Source organism: Lycorma delicatula, chromosome 10, assembly GCF_047948215.1.
Source record: "Lycorma delicatula isolate Av1 chromosome 10, ASM4794821v1, whole genome shotgun sequence".
NCBI lineage: Eukaryota > Metazoa > Arthropoda > Insecta > Hemiptera > Fulgoridae > Lycorma > Lycorma delicatula.
In genome coordinates, this window is record NC_134464.1 from 97,259,462 (window position 1) to 97,279,599 (window position 20,138).

At 32.3% G+C, this 20,138-nt stretch overlaps 1 protein-coding gene across 1 annotated transcript in view; it reads left to right on the forward strand.

The window, feature by feature from the left end:
- The first annotated feature begins 5,720 nt into the window (after nt 1-5,720).
- Nucleotides 5,721-20,138, forward strand: part of LOC142330928 (protein Smaug homolog 1-like) — a 33,325-nt gene continuing 18,907 nt past the window's right edge. The window contains exon 1 of the mRNA XM_075376395.1: nt 5,721-5,930. The gene's annotated coding sequence lies outside the window, so the exon portion shown is untranslated. The remainder of the gene's footprint in view (nt 5,931-20,138) is intronic.

Here is a 20,138-nt window from a genome sequence, read left to right on the forward strand (position 1 = left end):
AGTGGAATGCTGTTGTGCAGTTGCTTGTGTTGATAGTAACATTAAAACACAAAGAAATGATTGGCAGGCAATCATTTGCCTGCCAATCATTTCCTGGTGTTATTATATCGACAGAAGAAATCTATTATAGTAACCATACTCATTTCTTAAAGGTATAATTTTTTTGCAAAATTGTAAAAAACGACTTTTTAACAAAATGAAATGTTTTTTTTATATGTATACTAAATTAAAAGACTTTTTAAAACGTACTATTTCGGACAAATAAAAAAAAAATTAATGAAATTTCGGATTAAAAAACAATGTAAAAAGTAATTAAAACCATTACTATAACCAGAATTAATTGGCATTTGAAAAAAGTAATTAATAATTGCAGATTAAAAAAAAAAAAGTTCTATAACGTCGCATAACACATTCTGGTTGCTGTTATAGATTACACTGACAATTCACAATTCACTTCTAAATCCACGATACATGATATCGTTCATAAAAAATTAGCCAGCTAATGAACCTTACATAAGTACCAATAAAGGTACTTACATTTCCAATATTTAATCCTTGACATATTAATGGTAATTACTTTCTTGTACGAAGCAAAGGAAATATTGTTTGCGAAAAATTTTGGTTTTCAGATTTCAACAGAAATATCTTTTTTGAACATCCCCGAGTCCATTTCGACTAGTTTCGGCGTGACGTCTGTACGTATGTATCGCGCATAACTCAAAAACCATTAGCCGTAGAATGTTGAAATTTTGGATTTAGGACTGTTGTAATATCTAGTTGTGCACCTCCCCTTTCGATTGCAATCGATTGAACTAAGTGCCCAAAATCCAATTCTTTTGGACTTATTCTTAACTTCAGTAATAAGCCCTCATTGAGAGCTTTTCATATACCATTAATGGTACTTATTTTCATCGGTTCCAGAGTTACAGCCTAATAAAATTTTAATTAATGAAATATTTGGTTTTACAAGGGGAAGGCACATCGGTTTGAATCAGACTTCATTTCCTTTTAGGTTGATTTTATAAGAAAGCTACCTATTGTAATGGGTACCATGATTCGACTTCCAGAAAATTTCAACATATCTTCGCGTTTCACATCCTCCAGACCTCTAAACTACCGTGAGTTCAAACGTTTTTATATATACGAGGTGCGACAATAAAGTAATGAGACTGGTTTTTCTTTGCAAGATGTGGTAACCCTGCAGCTTGCGTAGGCACACCTTCTTTTACCTAGGTCTATAAGCTACTTCTAGTCCAAGCGGCACATTGATGCAACTGCTCGGTCGTAAGTTGTGCTGTAATAAGTGAACACGTGTTTGTGTCTCTCGTCACAAAAACGAAACCGCAAAATATTGCGCAACGGTATGCCATTTCTTTTTGCGTTAAATCGGGTGAAAACGCGACGGCAACTTATGGTAAGCTTCAGAAGGCTTTCGGAGAGGAGGTTATGTCAAGAGCTCAAGTTTTTCGGTGGCATAAAATTTTTAGTGAAGGCAGAACGTGTTCACTTATTACAGCACAACTCACGACTGAGCAGTTACTACTAGTTAATAAACTGAAAATAAAACGCATCTCGCCGAGTCTTAAGCAAGACTGAAAATACCTAACGAACAAAGGAATTGAACTACCTACCCGTAGAAGGTAAAAGTGAGTTCAACACACAACACGAAACATTAAAATATTACACGGAACAATAACAACACAGTAACATAACATTCCAGCCGCAAAGTATTTAGTCGTGTGGCTGGACAAGCACCAATCCTTTACTATACATGTTGAGGAGGCGGTGAGAAGGGGCGAAAATGTGGTGAAGGCGCTCAGCAAAATTATGAGAAATAAGGGTGGTCCTCAGAAGGGTAAGAGGAAACTGTTGGCCAGTGTGCACTCTTCGGTGGTGTTATATGGAGTTCCTGTATGGCTGGGAGCGTTGTCGAGGGCTAGGAACGTGAGGCGTTTGGTTATGCAACAACGTAGGCTAAGTATACGTATCATCGCAGGGTATTGTACCATCAGCGACGAGGCGGCATCGGTTGTACCTGGAGTACCGCCCATAGACTTACAAGCGCAAATGAGAGTTTCAATAGTGGCGGGACGGGACAGAAAGGAAGCAAATGACAGTCTCTACATGGCTTGGCGTGACAGATGGCAAGATTCGGACAAAGGAAGGTGGACCTATGGGTTCATAAGCGACGTCAGGAACTGGGTGGAGCGAAAGCACGGTGAGACAGGCTACGAATTTACCCAGTTTCTGTCTGGACATGGATGTTTTCGGGACTATGTGTACATGATGGGCAGATGCCATACAAGTCGCTGTCACGATTGCGGCGGACTGGATACAGCAGAGCAAGTGGTATAGCTCGTCGATCGCCAACTAGATAAGATCAACCCGACAGATGGTCTCCGTACGCATTAACTAGAACGCATAAAAAGAACATGGTAAGTGTCGTCCAATTATTCACACTGAGGACACATCGCAGAATCTACCAGGCCGAATTTCTGCAGTCTGTCCCTAAAAGCACCATGCCGAAAAGAAATTGCGTCACATATTTATTAGGGTGCACCCAAGAGGTGACCCGCAAACCTGCAACATTTGGAGAGAAAGACAACTCCTAAATAACTTTTCAACAGAAGAATGAAATAAGTAGCTGCTCATATTGTGAAACGAATATTTTTTTCAGTATGCGGCCACTACAATCCAATCATCCAAGAGAATCCATCCGGCAACTCAAAAATTTTGAATGACAAGAGTAGGACTTTAAAATAAGGACTATTTAAATGGAAAGAGTAGAACTGTCTCAAATAATTTTAAAGGACATTTAAAAACAAAACGCTGATCGGGCGACGTCAACAATCCAAACAGCGGCCATTTAATATTTTTCACAGCCAGTTTCAAAAGTCACCTGCAATACACAATACCCAAGTAGTTGTTTCATACCGAAAAAATAGGTCGTTTTGAAATAAGATGAGCATTTGGAAAATTAAATTTTTGATCGTTTACTGTTAACAAGTTATTTAGGTATTGCCATATTTTTAATTATATATATAATTAAAAATTAAATGACTAAAGAAATAATAATAAATATTAGTTTACGTGTTTATAGTTACACTATTAAATTGTTATTTTACACTAATAGAAATACAGGTTTTATTGTACTTCGTAAATAGGATTTATATGTTCTTATTTATTTATTTTTGTATACTACTTTCTCAGCGTCTACTGAAGATCGTTTTTACAATTGAAATTACAAGATTAGTTTCAGATTTAAAATACAGTAAAATTTTACATGAACACTTTGTAAACATTTTTTTATTTTCCAATCTATTTATATTAGAATTAATATTGTTTGTCGTATAATATACTAAACAAAAAGTACTCGTAATATTAAACTGGAAATAATTATAAAATTAGATATCTTTAGCCTGGTTCGAAATATTCACTCCGTTCGCTTTCGACCTGAAATTACGAATATTTCTTTAATATCGCTAAGTATACCGTCAATATCATTATTTGTATACCCCGACGGGGAGTCTTATTCTTTAAGACTTTGGGGGTTGGCATCCCCACGGCCCTAGCCACTGCAGCTTTTCTTCCCACTACACACTGAGCTGCAGAACACTTTACACTATACACGTACATTAATTACACCAAGAACACTACACAATTTACAACATATACCCTTACACAACTACATTACAATACTCTACACTATTTCTTCTTACACATACACTCGGTGATGTTGCGACACCTTACGAAGAGCAACCGTAACCCAAGGTGGAAACTATCGTGCTGACGGGTGAATGACTCTACGTAGTGAGTCTCGAACGATGCTCTCTTGGCACCGAGGCAAACCAGTTGTATTTTGTTCTAGCTCCAGTATGCGCGCGCGCTGCTGGAGTGGTCCGTTATATCGCCAGTACTCGTGGGACCAAAATTTCAGTTACAAAAATAAATTCTATGATGGTTGGTGGTCCATCTGAGACAACTACCATTTTTAGTCTAGTGGAAAGGCCTCGGTCAGCTTTGTCTGACGAGGATAATATTGCTACAGAAGAGAATATACTGAATTCTAATGAGTCAAATAAAAATGTAAGTATATTCGTTTTGTGTTCTTCGGAATAATGAGGAGGGTGGCTCCCTCCAAATTTCCGAAATTCCCTCCAAATTTTTCAGGAAAGGTGACACACCTTTTCTGATTAACAATGTGTCACCGGTTTTATTGGTTCTCCGAAGAACATTAGAAAACTACGAGATGGAACGATTCTGATAGAAACTTTTAATGATGAGCAGAGTCGCTTCCTGTTACGTCTCAGCAATATGACCATAAACATACGAGGTGTGTGAGAAAAGTTTTTTTTATTTTTTCAAACAACAATATTATCCCCTTCAAAGTAGTTCCTTTGGGCAGCTATACACCGGCGGAGTCGTTGTTCCCACTCCTGGTAGCAGCGCAGGAAGGCTTCAACTGGTAGGGCTTTTAACTGGTCTGTCACAGTCTTTTGAATGTTCTCCAGAGTTCCAAAATGACGTCCTTTTAAGACAAGTTTCAATTTCGGGAAAAGGAAAAAGTCACAAGGACTCAAATCAGGTGAATGCCGTGTGACACGGGGCATTGTCATGATGAAGCATCCACTTGTCTGCAATGTGTGGTATCACGCGAACCACTCTTTTCCTGAGCCTTTCAAGTACACCTTTGTAAAACACTTGGTTGACAGTTTGTCCTGGAGGAAGAAATTTTTTATGCACGATACCCCTTTTGTCAAAAAAGTAAATCAGCATGGTTTTGATCTTTGATTTGCCGCTTTATTTCAGAATCATACTCAAATATCCAGGATTCATCACTTGTGATCACACGATTAAAGAATTCTTGGTAATTGTCAATCCTCTCAAGAAGATCAACGCACACGTTAATTCGATTATCCTTCTGTTCCGTTGTGAGGTTTTTCGACACCGATTTCGCATGTCCAAATCGTTTGTCAAAATTTGATGATACGGTGAAAGTGTTTAAATTTCACTCATCATCCTTATTGTTAAACGACGGTCTGATCTCACAAGAACCCTCACACGCTCAACGTTTTCGTCAGATTTTGAAGTTGAAGGTCTCCCAGAGCGAGGTTGATCTTCAACGTGTTCTCGGCCTTCCAAAAATGATTTGTGCGGCGGAAAACTTGCGCTCTTGATAAGCAATGTTCCCCATAGGTCAGTTTCAACTTTTCGAAGGTCACACTCGCGGACTCCCTAAGTTTAACACAAAACTTAATTGCACAACGTTGCTCTAAATTTCGATGCTCAATTTTCGTAACACACAACTTCACTGATGGCGCTGTCAAAAATAATATTTTGGCTGAACGGAGTTGAAACTCGTATTGAGTATGTGGAAGGGATGAACAAACCGGTCTGGTACAGACCGGTAGACACAGCTTTGCCAGATCGTTCGCAGTGTTACCAATCTCATTACTTTTCTCACATAAGTCGTAAGTGCGACATGCCGCAAGATCCTAAATACAGGTGTCCCATATAAAACGCAACCCAACCTTATATTGGTAGGTATTGAAATAATAAAAAGGCATGTGCAAATGTAAATGTAATTTTTATTATTACCATCCATTATCTTACATTTAGAGTAAATGTTGGAATTCATCTTCTTGAATACAAGCTTCAGTTCTTTTTACAGCGTTTCTGTACCAGTCGGGGAGTAATTTTTTTGCCGCCACCTTCTGGAGATGGATACAAATGAAATTGCTGATGAACTTCGTAACCAGGAAGTTGTGGAGGTGAAAAGAATAAAGAAACGGCAGAACGGAGTGGAAGAACCTACATTAACTTCTTTCAGACTTCCGGTACCACCAGTGAAGATTTAAATGGGTTGGTTACGTGTCTGTTCGGATGCGTCCATACATCCCCAACCCACGACGATGTTTTCAATGCCAAAGGTACGTCCAAAACACAACTTCTTGTTCGAAATCTGCAATTTTATTTGTTTGTTTTTTAATATTTTACAAAGTTTTAATTTTGTTTTTAATATTTTAGTTTAGATTTTCACTTTATTCTTAGTATGTTAGTTTGTTTTAAATTTTTAGCTGAATTTTTTTTGTTTTTAATTTTGTTTTTAAATTTTATCTTTGTTTTCCGGGCGATGATAATATGTAATGTTTTTCGCCCAGAAAAAAAAAGTATATTCAGTAATAACATCGGATCACTAACATGATTAAAAAGCGAATTTCGCTTTGTGTACAAGCTCGTACATAATACAAGCCAAATTACAAGCTCATAGTTAGTACATGGTCTTCATAGTCTCTTTTTCATTCTTACAGAAATACTTATTGTATTATTCATACATAATACATTGTCTTATTGTCGGGAATTAAGATTAAAATTTTGATTAAACTAAAAAAACTTATCAGTTATGTCATTCATAACGTAACTGATCTGTTAGAACTTTTACCGATCAGTTAGAATATTCGCATTAAAATGGACTTAAAAAAAACCCCTAATTTGTAGAAGAAAAAATTTTGGATATATTTTTGCTTCGTAATTCCTAAATCATAGATTTTATTTCGAAAAAAGCTGTTGTAAATAAATAAGTTAACTTCCTCGTGTTTTTTTTTTATACGTACCATTCATTACGTTTAGTTGAAAAACGTGACAATTTCATTCAGTAATTCATTCATATTTGATAGGTTTGATTTGTGCGTAAATATTAAGATGTCAGTCAATAAGAATGTATAAAAAAATCTCGAGTACTTTTTTATTACTTTCTTGTACGAAGTAAAGGAAGTATTATGATCGCAAAAAAATGTCGCTTATCAGATCTCAACGGAAATATCCATTTTGACCATCCATGAATCCATTTTGACTAGTTTCGATGTGTGACGTCTGTACATATGTGTTCGCATAATTAAAAAAACGATTAGCCGTAGAATGTTGAAATTTTGGATTTAGGACTGTTGTAACATCTGGTTGTGGACCTCCCCTTTTGATTGGAATCGATTGAACCAAAAGCGTTCGAAAAAGCCCAAAATCCAAAACAGTTTGGATTTTGGACTTTTTTTTAACTGTAATAAGCCCTCATTGAGAGATTTTCAACGGTATATCATAAGTGGTACTTATTTTCATCGGTTCCAGAGTTATAGCCAAATTAAATTTTAATTAATAAAATATTTGGATCTTACAAGGGGAAGGCACATCGGTTCGAATCTTTGTTTTTTTTTTAAATTTAAATTTATTGATTTATTAATAATTATAACGTGTGATTGTAAAAAAAAAATTACGATAAACAATAATTCAGTAATAACAATTAAAAAAAATATCAGAAGTTATTAATGAAATAAAATTTTTTATGTACTTTTCATTTAAAAAAAAATGTGTATATGTAATTACAAGGAAGGTATACAAGGAAGTCATGAGTGTTCACATCAGATTTTTTAATTACAAATTTTATAAATTTTTTTTTTGTCTTCAGTCATTTGACTGGTTTGATGCAGCTCTCCAAGATTCCCTATCTAGTGCTAGTCGTTTCATTTCAGTATACCCTCTACATCCTACATCCCTAACAATTTGTTTTACATATTCCAAACGTGGCCTGCCTACACAATTTTTTCCTTCTACCTGTCCTTCCAATATTAAAGCGACTATTCCAGGATGCCTTAGTATGTGGCCTATAAGTCTGTCTCTTCTTTTAACTATATTTTTCCAAATGTTTTTTTCTTCATTAATCTTCTGCAACACCTCTTCATTTGTCACTTTATCCACCCATCTGATTTTTAACATTCTCCTATAGCACCGCATTTCAAAAGCTTCTAATCTTTTCTTCTCAGATACTCCGATCGTCCAAGTTTCACTTCCATATAAAGCGACACTCCAAACATACACTTTCAAAAATCTTTTCCTGACATTTAAATTAATTTTTGATGTAAACAAATTATATTTCTTACTGAAGGCTCGTTTCGCTTGTGCTATTCGGCATTTTATATCGCTCCTGCTTCATCCATCTTTAGTATAAATAAATATTATAAATAATATATAAATAAATATTGTAAAATTAACATTTTATATTACCATTTATATTAAAGCCCGTATTTTTATTTTTATTTTGAGCTTCTTTGTCTTGGATTAACTTCAACGTAAATGCTAAGTCTTTTTCAAAGTCAGTTTTTTCTAGTAGTTTTCCTTTTTTTCTATTATTCTTTTCCTTTAACATTGTGGTCGTATACTCGTTTTAAAACATTCATAATATTTTCTCAAACATTATATTTATTTTATCTTTTTTTTTTTTTTAAGAAAGGTTTTATTTATTGTCAAGTAATGGTTTTTAGTTTTCGGCTAAAAGTACCTGTTTTTATGACATATACCCGAGTCCTATATTGGGTCGAACTGGGGAATTATTTTTTCGCATGTTCCCACGGTATTTAACAAAGTTGAAAAATATTTATAGAAAGTCGATTGGTAACTGGATGTTACGATAGAAGGGATTTTATTGCAAGGGTTGTTTTGTTCTTGTTGGTGCTTATCTAGTCTCCTACACTATTGATGACCGGCAAGGGGTATTTATGAATGTTAGTCGTACAAAGGTATGTCCTTTCGTATTGTTAGTTATTGAGATTACAGCAAAACGTTAAAATTATAATAATAGAAATAAAATGTTGACAGACAACTGATTTATCCATAACGGGTATTTTGTTATTTTCATAACCTATCTGTATAGTTTAACTGAATATTATTTAAAACTTTTGTCGGTATCGGACTCCCCTGTTTTCGTTATAATGGAACAATATTCAATTTCAAATTGTTCATTTCTTAGAATAATAAGTGTTTTGTTGAAAGTTCCTAGCTTCGTAAAATTGCATATATCTTTATAAAAAAAAAAATATTTTTTTCTTTGTTTTTCTACCTATATATTAAATAAATCTTCTCCAAGTTTTGAAAGAAAGACAACGTTTTTTCCTGTACTCGATTAAATATTGAACTGAAAACTATTTTTATGAGAACGTTCCTTAGTAACCATCCCAACCCCACTTTCCTACTGACCGGGATAGCTCTGGGACACAACGTCCTAGAACAATCCAGCCAAACTCATTATCTTTAATTTAAAAAAAAAATCAAAATTAAATTAAATGTAACAAATACAGGCCTTGAAATCGATTCCGGCGCCCTTTCTTTAAGAGAGGACGATCCCTTAAACAAAAGATTTCAGCCCACTCTAGGCGAAAGGGAGCGCGTTACGGAAGATAGGCTTATTAGCTCATCGTTCCGCCGGGTCCCTGCAGCTAACACTTTCCATCGGATAGGAACGCAATCCAAACTCCACCAAACAAATCAACGCCATCTCCTATTAATAATCCGTCAGTGTAGTCCGTATACTGCGAAAAGTAGGAGGGTATTGAACTCTCAGACATCCTTGCGTTCCGTTCCATTATGAAAACGGTCGAATTAAATTTTAAAATGTTCAGATAAACGCGTGAATTGAAAGAATGAGTATTACATTTTACGTTAGAGTTTTTAATCTGTTTTTATGTTTAGGGCTTGTTGATGTAAAATTTCCTACCAGTTTTATCGGTTTTGACTGAAAGTTAATTAAATATTAGAATAACATCCTTAAGATCCTTTAATTCCTTGTAACAATAATCTATTTAATAACGTCGATAAAGAAAAAAAAAAGAAAAGAATCTTCAGATCTTCTAGGTAGATCGTATAGTATTTATTTTAAACAAATTCTTTGAGTTATATTTGAAAGAAAATTATCAGAAAAAATTAATTATACTGGTATATAAAAGGAATCCTCAAAATCGGTCCAGTGAATCTGACCAAAAATTCATTTTTCAATTGAAAATTTCGATCGTTTGAAGTCTGTCAAATTACAAATAAAATAAAAAACTGTTGACAACTTGCTGACATTTATTTTGGTGCAGAATTACAAATCGAATTTAAAGAAGGATTTTTGGACGATGAGAATATGTTAAACAATGAGTTTTTTAAAATATCATTTAATCTAACATTATCTAAAAATTCCTTATTAATTTATTTGAGTTTTCAGTGGAAATACTTTGAATACCTAAAGAAAAAATAAGTAAACAGGGCCCGGGCGTGTTTGTCATAATTAGGGACTGATTTATGGCACAAAAATAAAAAAAAATTACGTAGTTAAATATTACTTATTTCACTTTATTTACCTTTGGTTCGCATTTTGTGTTTTACTTCCTAGTACGAAGTGAAGGAAAATGTTTTGTGTGGTCACGAAAAATTTCGGTTTCCAGATTTTAACTAGTCTCGGCCTGAAGTCTGTACGTACGTATGTATGTGTGTATGTATACATACATACTCGCGTAACTGAAAAACGATTAGCCGTAGAACGTTGAAATTTTGGATTTAGGACTGTTGTAACATCTACTTGTGCACCTCCCCTTTTGATTGCAATCGACTAAACCAAAAAAGCCCAAAATCCAAAACAATTTGGATTTTAAACTTTTTCTTAACTGCAGTAATAAGCCCTCATCGAGAACTTTTCAATGATATATCGTAAGCGGTACTTATTTTCATCGGCTCCAGAGCTATAGCCAAATAAAATTTTAATTAATGAATTATTTGGATCTTACAAGGTGAAGGAAGGCACATCGGTTCGAATCAGACTTCATCTCCTTTTTTTCTTAACTTTTTTTTCTTTTAAGTTAAATATATTGATTTATTAATTTATTAACCTCTCATTGTAAAAAAAACATTTACGATGAATAAATAAAAAAAATAATAAAAAAATATCAGAAGTTATTAATGAACTTTTCATTTTTTAAAAAATGTGTATATGTCATTTAAAAGGCGTACAAAGAAGTTATGTGGTGTCTACGTCAGATTTTTTTAAGCGTTTAAATCGTATTCACTGGTATTTATATCCACGGAGGATGATTTGTTTTTATTTTCTCATTATCAGAATTTTTGTTATCTTTCCCTAAATGATTGCTTTATCCGTTTACAGATGACTTTTCACAATAAAGTATTTCATTTTCCTGAATTTGTAACAAAATTATTTAAAAGTTTTAGTTAACCAGTGAGCGGCATTGTTTCATTTCTTATTTTTTGGTCGATTGTTGGAAAAATATTATTTTCCCTTTAATTGAAAAATTGCGATTTTCTATAATTTTAAATTTAACGAATATTCATTTATTGATAATGTTGTTGAATTAACTTTTTTTTCATACTTAACGTTTGTTAACGAAAATGTTATTCTTATAAAAATAAGGTTTAAACCGTCCAGACAGTTTTAAAAAGATACTTTTTTTTTGCTATATTATGTGAAATTATATTTTTTTTAAATCTAAAATATCGTCCCTAGATAAGTCGGTGTGGTCACATTCTTTCTTATAGTTTTTGACCTGCCAGGGTAAAATCATTGTGTTTGTTGTCTACTTTCCTTAACATATATATATATTTATATATATATATATATATATATATATATATATATATATATGAGAATAACTGTTTATACGTACACAGATGGCGAGCTACATACTAGTCTATTAATTTAAAGATAATAAATAACTCTGTATATAGCTACATTAAAAATCTATTGGCCCTGTTTTACTTCTCAATTATTTTTTTATTAACAAATGCAGTTTTATTTCATTACTGAAATTTGTCTTCGAAATTATGAAGAAAAAGTAAAGAAAATTAAATAATCGATGGTTGAAGCCTTTGCTTGTTGGAAATTCATAATAACAATTAGAAAGTAAAAACAGATATCTTTTTGATTTTCAAAAAATGTATTTAAAAATGACAGCTGTTTCGATACACAGTACCTTCTTCAGATTTTAAGAAATCTTAAAATGAATTAATTATAAAAAAAACTTACTTGCTTTTTACGGTTACTTTTTGACTTAACGTCTTACGCCCTTGTTGAATGCGGGTAAGAAGAATTCTAAAAATTTATTTATACCAAAATTGGGGGGGATTTGAACCGATGGTTTTTCCAGTTGTATTACATTTAAAAAAAATTGTTTTTCGTCAAGATCGGTTACCTTTTACAAATAAAATAAATATGGTATTTTCATTTTAAAAGTACCATCGAGGAATTCTGTTATCGAATACTGGCACCGCTGATTATTCGCTTAAATATCCAATTTATCTCTTTTTAACAATATAAGAATACTATCTGATTAAATGTCTCCAACGAAAAAGATTAGATAAGAATAAATTTCCTTATCTCAGTAAAGTAGATTCAGCTCGATATCTGTTTCAAATGTATTGTAGCAGGTTATTTGGATCGGTTCTGTGCGTTTATGTTGAGAGCAGTTTAATTTCGGTATCGAGGTTTAACATGAATATTTGGAATTTGCCTACTAACGAACACGAAACCGATCGGTTCCTCCAACTGCGTGGCATTCTAACTGGAACCAGGACATGTCGCAATGGACACGCAGCGCGATTTTACGAAACCGATGGTATTGTACGGCTTAGCAACAAACGTATTTGCCGGTCGAAAGTAAATATGCATGACGGTGCTCGACTGAAAAATTTGAACCTCATCTTCGTGATTGACATAGGTTTTCTATATAACTGGGCGTTTCAATTATCAAGTGATGCTTGATGTCATCTTGGATCGGCTGTTGGCCCGAATACAGTAGTCGATCGGAATAATTTCATTACAGAAGTTATTTCAATACAGTCGAACAATATTGAATAACACAGACAACCTGAAATCGGAGGAAATTGTATGTTCCTCAGAATCCATTAAACGCTGTTCTCGAGGCGCAAAAATCATACCGGTCGCGTCTACCCACAACAGTGGGTTTTCAGCGGCATTTGTCATGAAAACTGCGTGTGTTTCTCATGAAAGTTGCTTATAAATCGCTTCAAACCCTGATGAATGGTATTAAAGTTAACATCGGGAGCATATTTCACTCGGATTCCTGGCGTGCGTACCAAACTGACGTACTGGAAACGGAACGGTTCCGCCATTACACTGAATCATCGGTACTATTTCGTTAATACTAACCGATGATATTCAAACCGTTGAACGTATGTGGGGATCTCTGAAATGGCCGAATAAAAAGGCGTCACGTTGAACTGTACTTCGCCGAATTCTTATGGCGTCGTACAATCGGGGGCGATCTCGCCCCCGATCGTAGCTTTCGGCAAGTAAAATTTTCGTGATTTTTAAGTTGAAATAATTCAGTAGCTTGTAAATTAACAATGAATAAAGAAATTAGTTAGAAAAAGCCGCTGATATGAAGCGAACAAGCGTTGGCGCCGGCATTCGATAAAAGTACCTCTTTCTTTAGTATTTTTTTGAAGATAAATTTCAGTAATGAAATGAAATTATGTAAGTTAAACAAAAAGTGAACCGGATGTTAAATAAGATTTTATGAAACTAGTTATTAAATGTTTTCTAAGATCAGTAAAAGTAGCTTAAACTCACTCGTCCGTCTACGTGCGTCCGCCCCTTTACTATCTGTTGTTACTTTCTTATGAAAGCAAGTGATTGGATGTAGGCGTATATTTTTTTGTTTAGTTAAATATAATATTATCAGAGTCGATGACTATTAATAATGCCATTGTAAAATAATAAAAAAAACGTGTAGTAATTTATTATAATTCCGTATTTATACTAATTATTCATTTTTACTTCCTTTTACATTGTAATCGCGAAAAAAATTGGTTTTTTAGATTTCAACTGAAATATCCATTTTGACCATCCCTGAATCCATTTTAACTAGTTTCGGCGTGACGTCTGTACAGTATGAATCTCGGATAACTTAAAAAACTATTAGCCGTAGAATGCTGTAATTTTGGATTTAGGACTGTTGTAACATCTAGTTGTACACCTCCCCTTTTGATTACAATCGACTGGACCAAAAGTATCCCAAAAAGCCCAAAATCCAAAAAATTGGATTTTTGAGTTATTCTTAACTGCAGTAATAAGCTCTCATTAAGACCTTTTTAACGATACATCATAAGCGGTACTTATTTTCATCGGTTCCAGAGTTTTAGCCAAATAAAATTTTAATTAAATAATATTTGGATCTTACAAGGGGAAGGCCCTTTGTTCGAATTCGACTTCATTTCTTTTTTTTTTTAATTTAAATAAATTGATTTAATTACCAATTTTTTTTTAATAATTATTAACCTGTGATTGTAAAAAGATTTTGTTTAAATAAATGATAATTCAATAACAATGAAAATAAAAAAAATATGAAAAAAAATCAGAAGTTATTAATAAAATAACATTTTTCTACTTTTAAAAATGTGTATATGTAATTTAATAGGCATACAAGGAAGTCATGTGGTGTCCAAATCAATTTTTTTTTACTCGAGGTGTTGCTGATAATGTCGTCAGTACGCTATTACATCAACAATTTCATTAACTTTTTATTAACTCGTTTAATATTTTTGTAATTATTCACATAAACTCATTGTTTTTCATAAATGAAAAATACCAATCCTGCAACGGAATTCGAATGTAGAATTCCTGAAGAAAAACACAAGACACTACAACCCCGTTATGTTATTCTGTTTGTCCAGAATATTCCAAAGTATTTTTGCGTTAATATTATATGTTTAATAACTGTTTCGTTTGATCTTGACGATCAAAATTATTTTTAATTAAATTTGTGTAGTTTTTACTGTATAATTACAATGCGTAGAATTGTAAGGTGTTAAGTTCTAATTAATCAAAAGAGTGTTTCAACTTTTTTTTACATTAAGGATACCCCTCACCAACGGTAATAGATATTCCGTAAATATTTTGTAAAGATATTTGGTGCAGTTTTATTGCCTTCAATATTTTTATTTTAACATTTTCATCTCAATATTTTCGTATGAAATTGAGTTTCTTAGTTTTGGTATTTTTTTTTAAATTTAATTTTATTCATTTAGTTACTCGAATCGATGCAAATTATAATGATCTTAAATGTTTAATTGTGTATGGAATTCGTCAAATTTTACAGAGCACTATCACATATTTGCCGCAATCTATTTATCTCTGTTTATTCAATCAAAACAATGCTCTCGCAACTCGCAGTGCCCGTACCGTGACATTGATAATTTAGTCGACTATTCATATTTATCAATATATTTGCAATGAAGTATTAAATCAGATTGTTCTGAGACTGCCCAATTTTCTGATGAAATACAATCGTAACTGTAATTCTTGATGAAGAAGAGGATAAAAGCAGTAAGAAAAGAAAAAAGGGTACATGATGTACGGTTTAAAAGAAAAACCAAAGAAGAGTATGCTACGACTTATAAAGAACTTACTGTTAACGAAGATAAATTTTACGAATACTTAAAATGCCACATACATTAAATTTATTTTTAATTAAAATAGAAACATTTGAAAAAAAGAACATACCCTCTGGAAACGAATGTTTTAAAAAAATAATTATGCTACCAGGTCTGCATTACGGAATTGAAAACCGAAAGATATCGTTGCCAACTAATTTTATTTTTACGTCTAAATAGCTGTGTACGATTTTGTCACGGGCCAATTTGAACATGTCGATAACAAAACAAGATAACGATATTTTTTAATGACTGTCACCGGTGGAATTTCATTGTACTATAACACTGAGATGCTGTACTCTAATTCTATCTGAGGTATCTTCTGAAGTAATTTTGATGTTTGGACTATTTTTAGTACAGTGGAAGAGATAGTGTACCGCGGCAAGACATCGTAGGTAACAGTAAACCAGTCGCTGATCCAACAATAATTTTTTCTCCTGTTTAGCCTCCGGGAATCACCGTCATGTATTACTACAGAGGATGAATGAGGATGATAAGTATGTGTGTAAGTGAAGTGTAGTCTTGTACAGTATCTGGTTGACCGTTTCTGAGATGTGTGGTTAATTGAAACCCAACCACCAAAGATCACCGGTATCCACGATCTAGTATTCAAATCCATATAAAAGTGACTGCTTTTACTAGGATTTGAAAGTTGAAACTATTGACTTCGAAATCAGCTGATTTACGAAGACGCGTTCATCACTAGACCAACCCGGTAGGTTTGATCTAACAATCTGTCCTCATCCTGCGTTTCAAGTGAGCTTTCTAAACTTTGATTACTAATTTAATACATAAATCTGTATGTATGTATATATATATATAAAAGAACATGTCGTGAGTGATTCATAATCAACGCCCAGATAAAACTACTAAAGATAAATTGAAAATTTTGATTCACGTTCCTTTTACGGTGTAAGCGTACACCTTAAGAAAGGATTTTTTGAAATTCCGAGTCTGAGGGAATAAAATGGAGTTACAATGAAATTACTGTTTTTTGAGTTTCTCTGTAACAATGAGTTTATGTAATTAATTACAAAAAAATAGTCCTGACCGTGACGGGAAAGGCAAGTAATCATATAGTGCGGGCATAGCCGCGACGGGATGCTAAAATATATATATATATTTATTTAAAAAAAATTAAATCCCCCACATAATATTTTATAAAGAAGTGTGTTTGTATATATATATTTATACAAGAAACCATACTACATTAAGAAAGAAATTGTTTGTTTTTAAATAGTTAATCAGTATCATGACACTAGTCTGATAATATTAAAATCAGTTCTATTGAAACTTCCTGTAGGATTACTTCATTTACATTTCTCCATACCTAGACTTATTGAGGTTCAATTAGAAAAACTTAAAGTAGATAAATCAACTTTACCGATTAAGGAAAACGCCTAAAAAGAAAATTGTAAACAGCTTTAAGTGTACATAATGTAACAGAAGCCAAAAAGAAGCTCCACAAGAAAAAAGTTCATACAAACATAGGTACGGAAACGTTTCATTAGCGAGTTATGGTTAACGAAATATTTCGCCCAAAATTCATCTTCTCTGGTGAAATGAGGTTGTATTGAAATTTTTAGGATGTTAATTGAAGGGTGAAATTAATGGGTTTAACCCGAAAAATTGAATAAAATACGTTCCAGAACTGTATTTCTAGTAGTATTCATGATATCTGAAGTAAAAATGAAAAATTTGTTGTCTGAAAACCATTTTTTTTAGATTTGCAATACAATAATTTTGTTAAATGACTAATAAATGCATGAAATTTATTAACAAAGGAACCTTTTCTTTGTTTTAAGGAAAAAACAATTTGTTTAAGAAACAAATTGTTTTAAATAGTTAATCCAGTAACATAACACTAGTCTGATAATACTAAAATTAGTTCTATTGGAACTTCCTGTAGGATTACTTCATTTACATTTCTCCATACCTAAATTTGTTGAGGTTCAGGCTGAAAAGCTTAAAGTTGATAAATCTACTTTACCAATAAAGGTGGACACCTAAGTAGAAAATAATTGTGAAAAGCTTTAAGTGTACATAAAGGAACAGTATCTAAAAAAGAGTTCTATAAGAAAAAAGTTGTTGAATAACACCCGGAACAGGAAAAATAACTTTAAATAATGTCCAGAGGAAACTACCCTTAAGGAAAAAATGAGAAAGAACTCTTAAGTATCAGGAAGAAGTGTAATATCAAGAAGTATTTGTAAAATAATTGAAGATATCTAATAAGCTAGTAAGAGAAAACAGAAATGGTAGAACCATAACAGTATGAGTGGGGTGTGTGGAGGGTTCCCATTCTGGAAATTGTTTTTTCTTTTGGAACTGTATAAAAAATTGACTGCTTCGTTTGATATCTTTAATTTGATATTTTTAATTTGTATTTAAAACTATTTACCTAAAAAAAACTGGTGTTCTTTGGTGGTTGGGTTTTCAATTAATCACACATTTCAATCTCAGGAATGGTCGAACTGAGACTGTACAAGACTTCACTTCATTTACACTCATACATATCATCTTCATTCTTCATCTGAAGTAATACCTGACGGTAATTCCCGGAGGCTAAACAGGAAAAAGAAAGAAAGAGAGAGGAGAACATCATTAGTTGTAGTAGTACTTTTGTGTCAGTGAAACGGATCATTTAAAAAAAATGATGACCAGTTTGTTCAAGCATTCATTTTATTCTTTAATATACAAACAGATCTTTACCCAAAAGCATTTAAATTATGTTATAACCATCCAATTTCTTAAAAATAATATCATTCGGGTGACAATTTTCTGTGTGCAAGTTTATTTCATTACTTAATCATCACTTGACAGCGTTTCTAAAGGAATTCAACTAATTTCTAGCCAGATTCAGTGTTTCAACTTCTGAAAACTAAACTTTACAAACACCTCTATGGAAAGAAATAATTATACTGAAAAAAATTCTGGCTAATGCTGATCTACGTTGGTTTTCGGTAAACTTTTTATCGTTTGCCTTTGGACACCGTATAAGTTAACATATGAGGATGTAGCAGAAATAATTCCTCCACAGTCAATAGTGTGGTCTTGGATGACCACCGAAACTGTATTAAGATATTAAAATAACTAGATTATATTTGCCTCTTGTGCAACCTTTCGCTATCAATTAAAATTGATAATTCAGTTTTTTTATTTTATTTTAATTGTATCAATTCAATTTAATTGTGGAACATAATTTGTTAAATTCAGTACAAAAGCAAGGTCTCTGATTCTTCTACAAGTAAATAGATGTTGATGATTTTTAATTAGCGTTTTGTTTATTGTTTTTTTTTCATACAGGCAGTATTTTTTGCAGGTCAAAGTTAATGTTTTTATAAAAATAAAAAAAGGATTATGTTAAAAATTTAAAACATGTATAAATCAACTTAAAAAAATGAAAAACCGCTATAAAAAAATAATATTTATTAAAAAATAATAGTCAAACCTTGTTAAATTTAAATTTCAGAGTTAGCCCCAAGTTTAAAGTTAACAAATTGATATTGATACTTGTTTCTAATTTGATGTAGACTTCAAAATTTAAAAAATCTGAAAAATATTATTATCTAATTTTTATTATTTCTTAATTTATTTTTCCCTAAAATTCATTTGAAGGCGGTCAATTTTTTTATCAGATGGTTCGTGAAAAAAAAAAACTGTTGTTTTGATTGTCATTTGTAATTGTTCTGAATGATGATACGTGGTTGGTGGTGTATATTTCGGTGTGATTTAGAATACCGGGAAAATTATTTTACATTTATCCCTTCCCTCATTTTACAAGTGGTAGTATGTGCGATTTGATGGAGTGGGGAGAATTTAAGAGGTAAAATTAGTTTACAATATTGCTGAGCATAATTCTTTACGGATTGGGTGACAGTTGCATTTTCTGATTCGCGTAGTTTTAAGAGATTTTTTGCTGACCATTTCGTGTTAATCATAACTGTATTTGATACTTCTTTCTGTTACCAGTAAGTTATTATTTTTTTTATATTCTGCGTGTAGGTGTGCTTTACTTTTTCATGATTTTACTTTGTGGTTGGGGGAGCTTGTTAAAAGCATTACAGTTTTAAATTTAGAAAATTTCTTGTTGATTAAATGGAAAAGTTATTTTTTTCAGATATTTTTATTGAATTTAAAAATATAAATTAAGCCCCAAAAGAATATTACATTTAAAAAAGTTTGCACTATTGTATTATTTATTCTTTTATTTCTAGTTTTAACTTATCCTACAAATTAAACTTTTTGTTATGAAGAGCAGTTAGTCGTAATGTTGAAACTGCGGAGAATTTTTTTTTAAAGAAAAGCTTTTCTCAGCAATTTTCAGTGAACAGAATATTGTTAAATTTAATAGAAATTTAACACTGGTTTGGGTTGTACAGTATATAAATACTAGAAAATTGAAAAACTTAATTGTTTGTAGAAATTTAATTAATTTATCTCTGACGTATCGGAGCATAACTATATAAACAGACTATTCAGGAAAAATCAAGGACTTACTTTTCTTGCATAATTTTTATTAATTTTTTTTTGACATGCCAAGCAATAATATAAATTAAATCAGTCTTGTTAATATGGTTGTTAGGTTATGTTAATTATAAAATATCTGGTTCTGTTAAATTCTGTTTTTACATATACATATAAATTTAATAAGGTACAGTAAGTAGTATTTTAAATAAAACATCTAATTTCAGTGAACAACAAATGAACTTTGTTGGTTAATCAAGTGGAGGATTAATTTGGAACTATATTCTGTTTTTTTTTTGGGGGGGGCAGGGGCGAAAAACGTTTCTTCGTTATCATTCCCCGAAAAAAAAAAATAAACAAAATACAAAACATACGCTAAAAATTTAAAAACAAAATTAAAACTT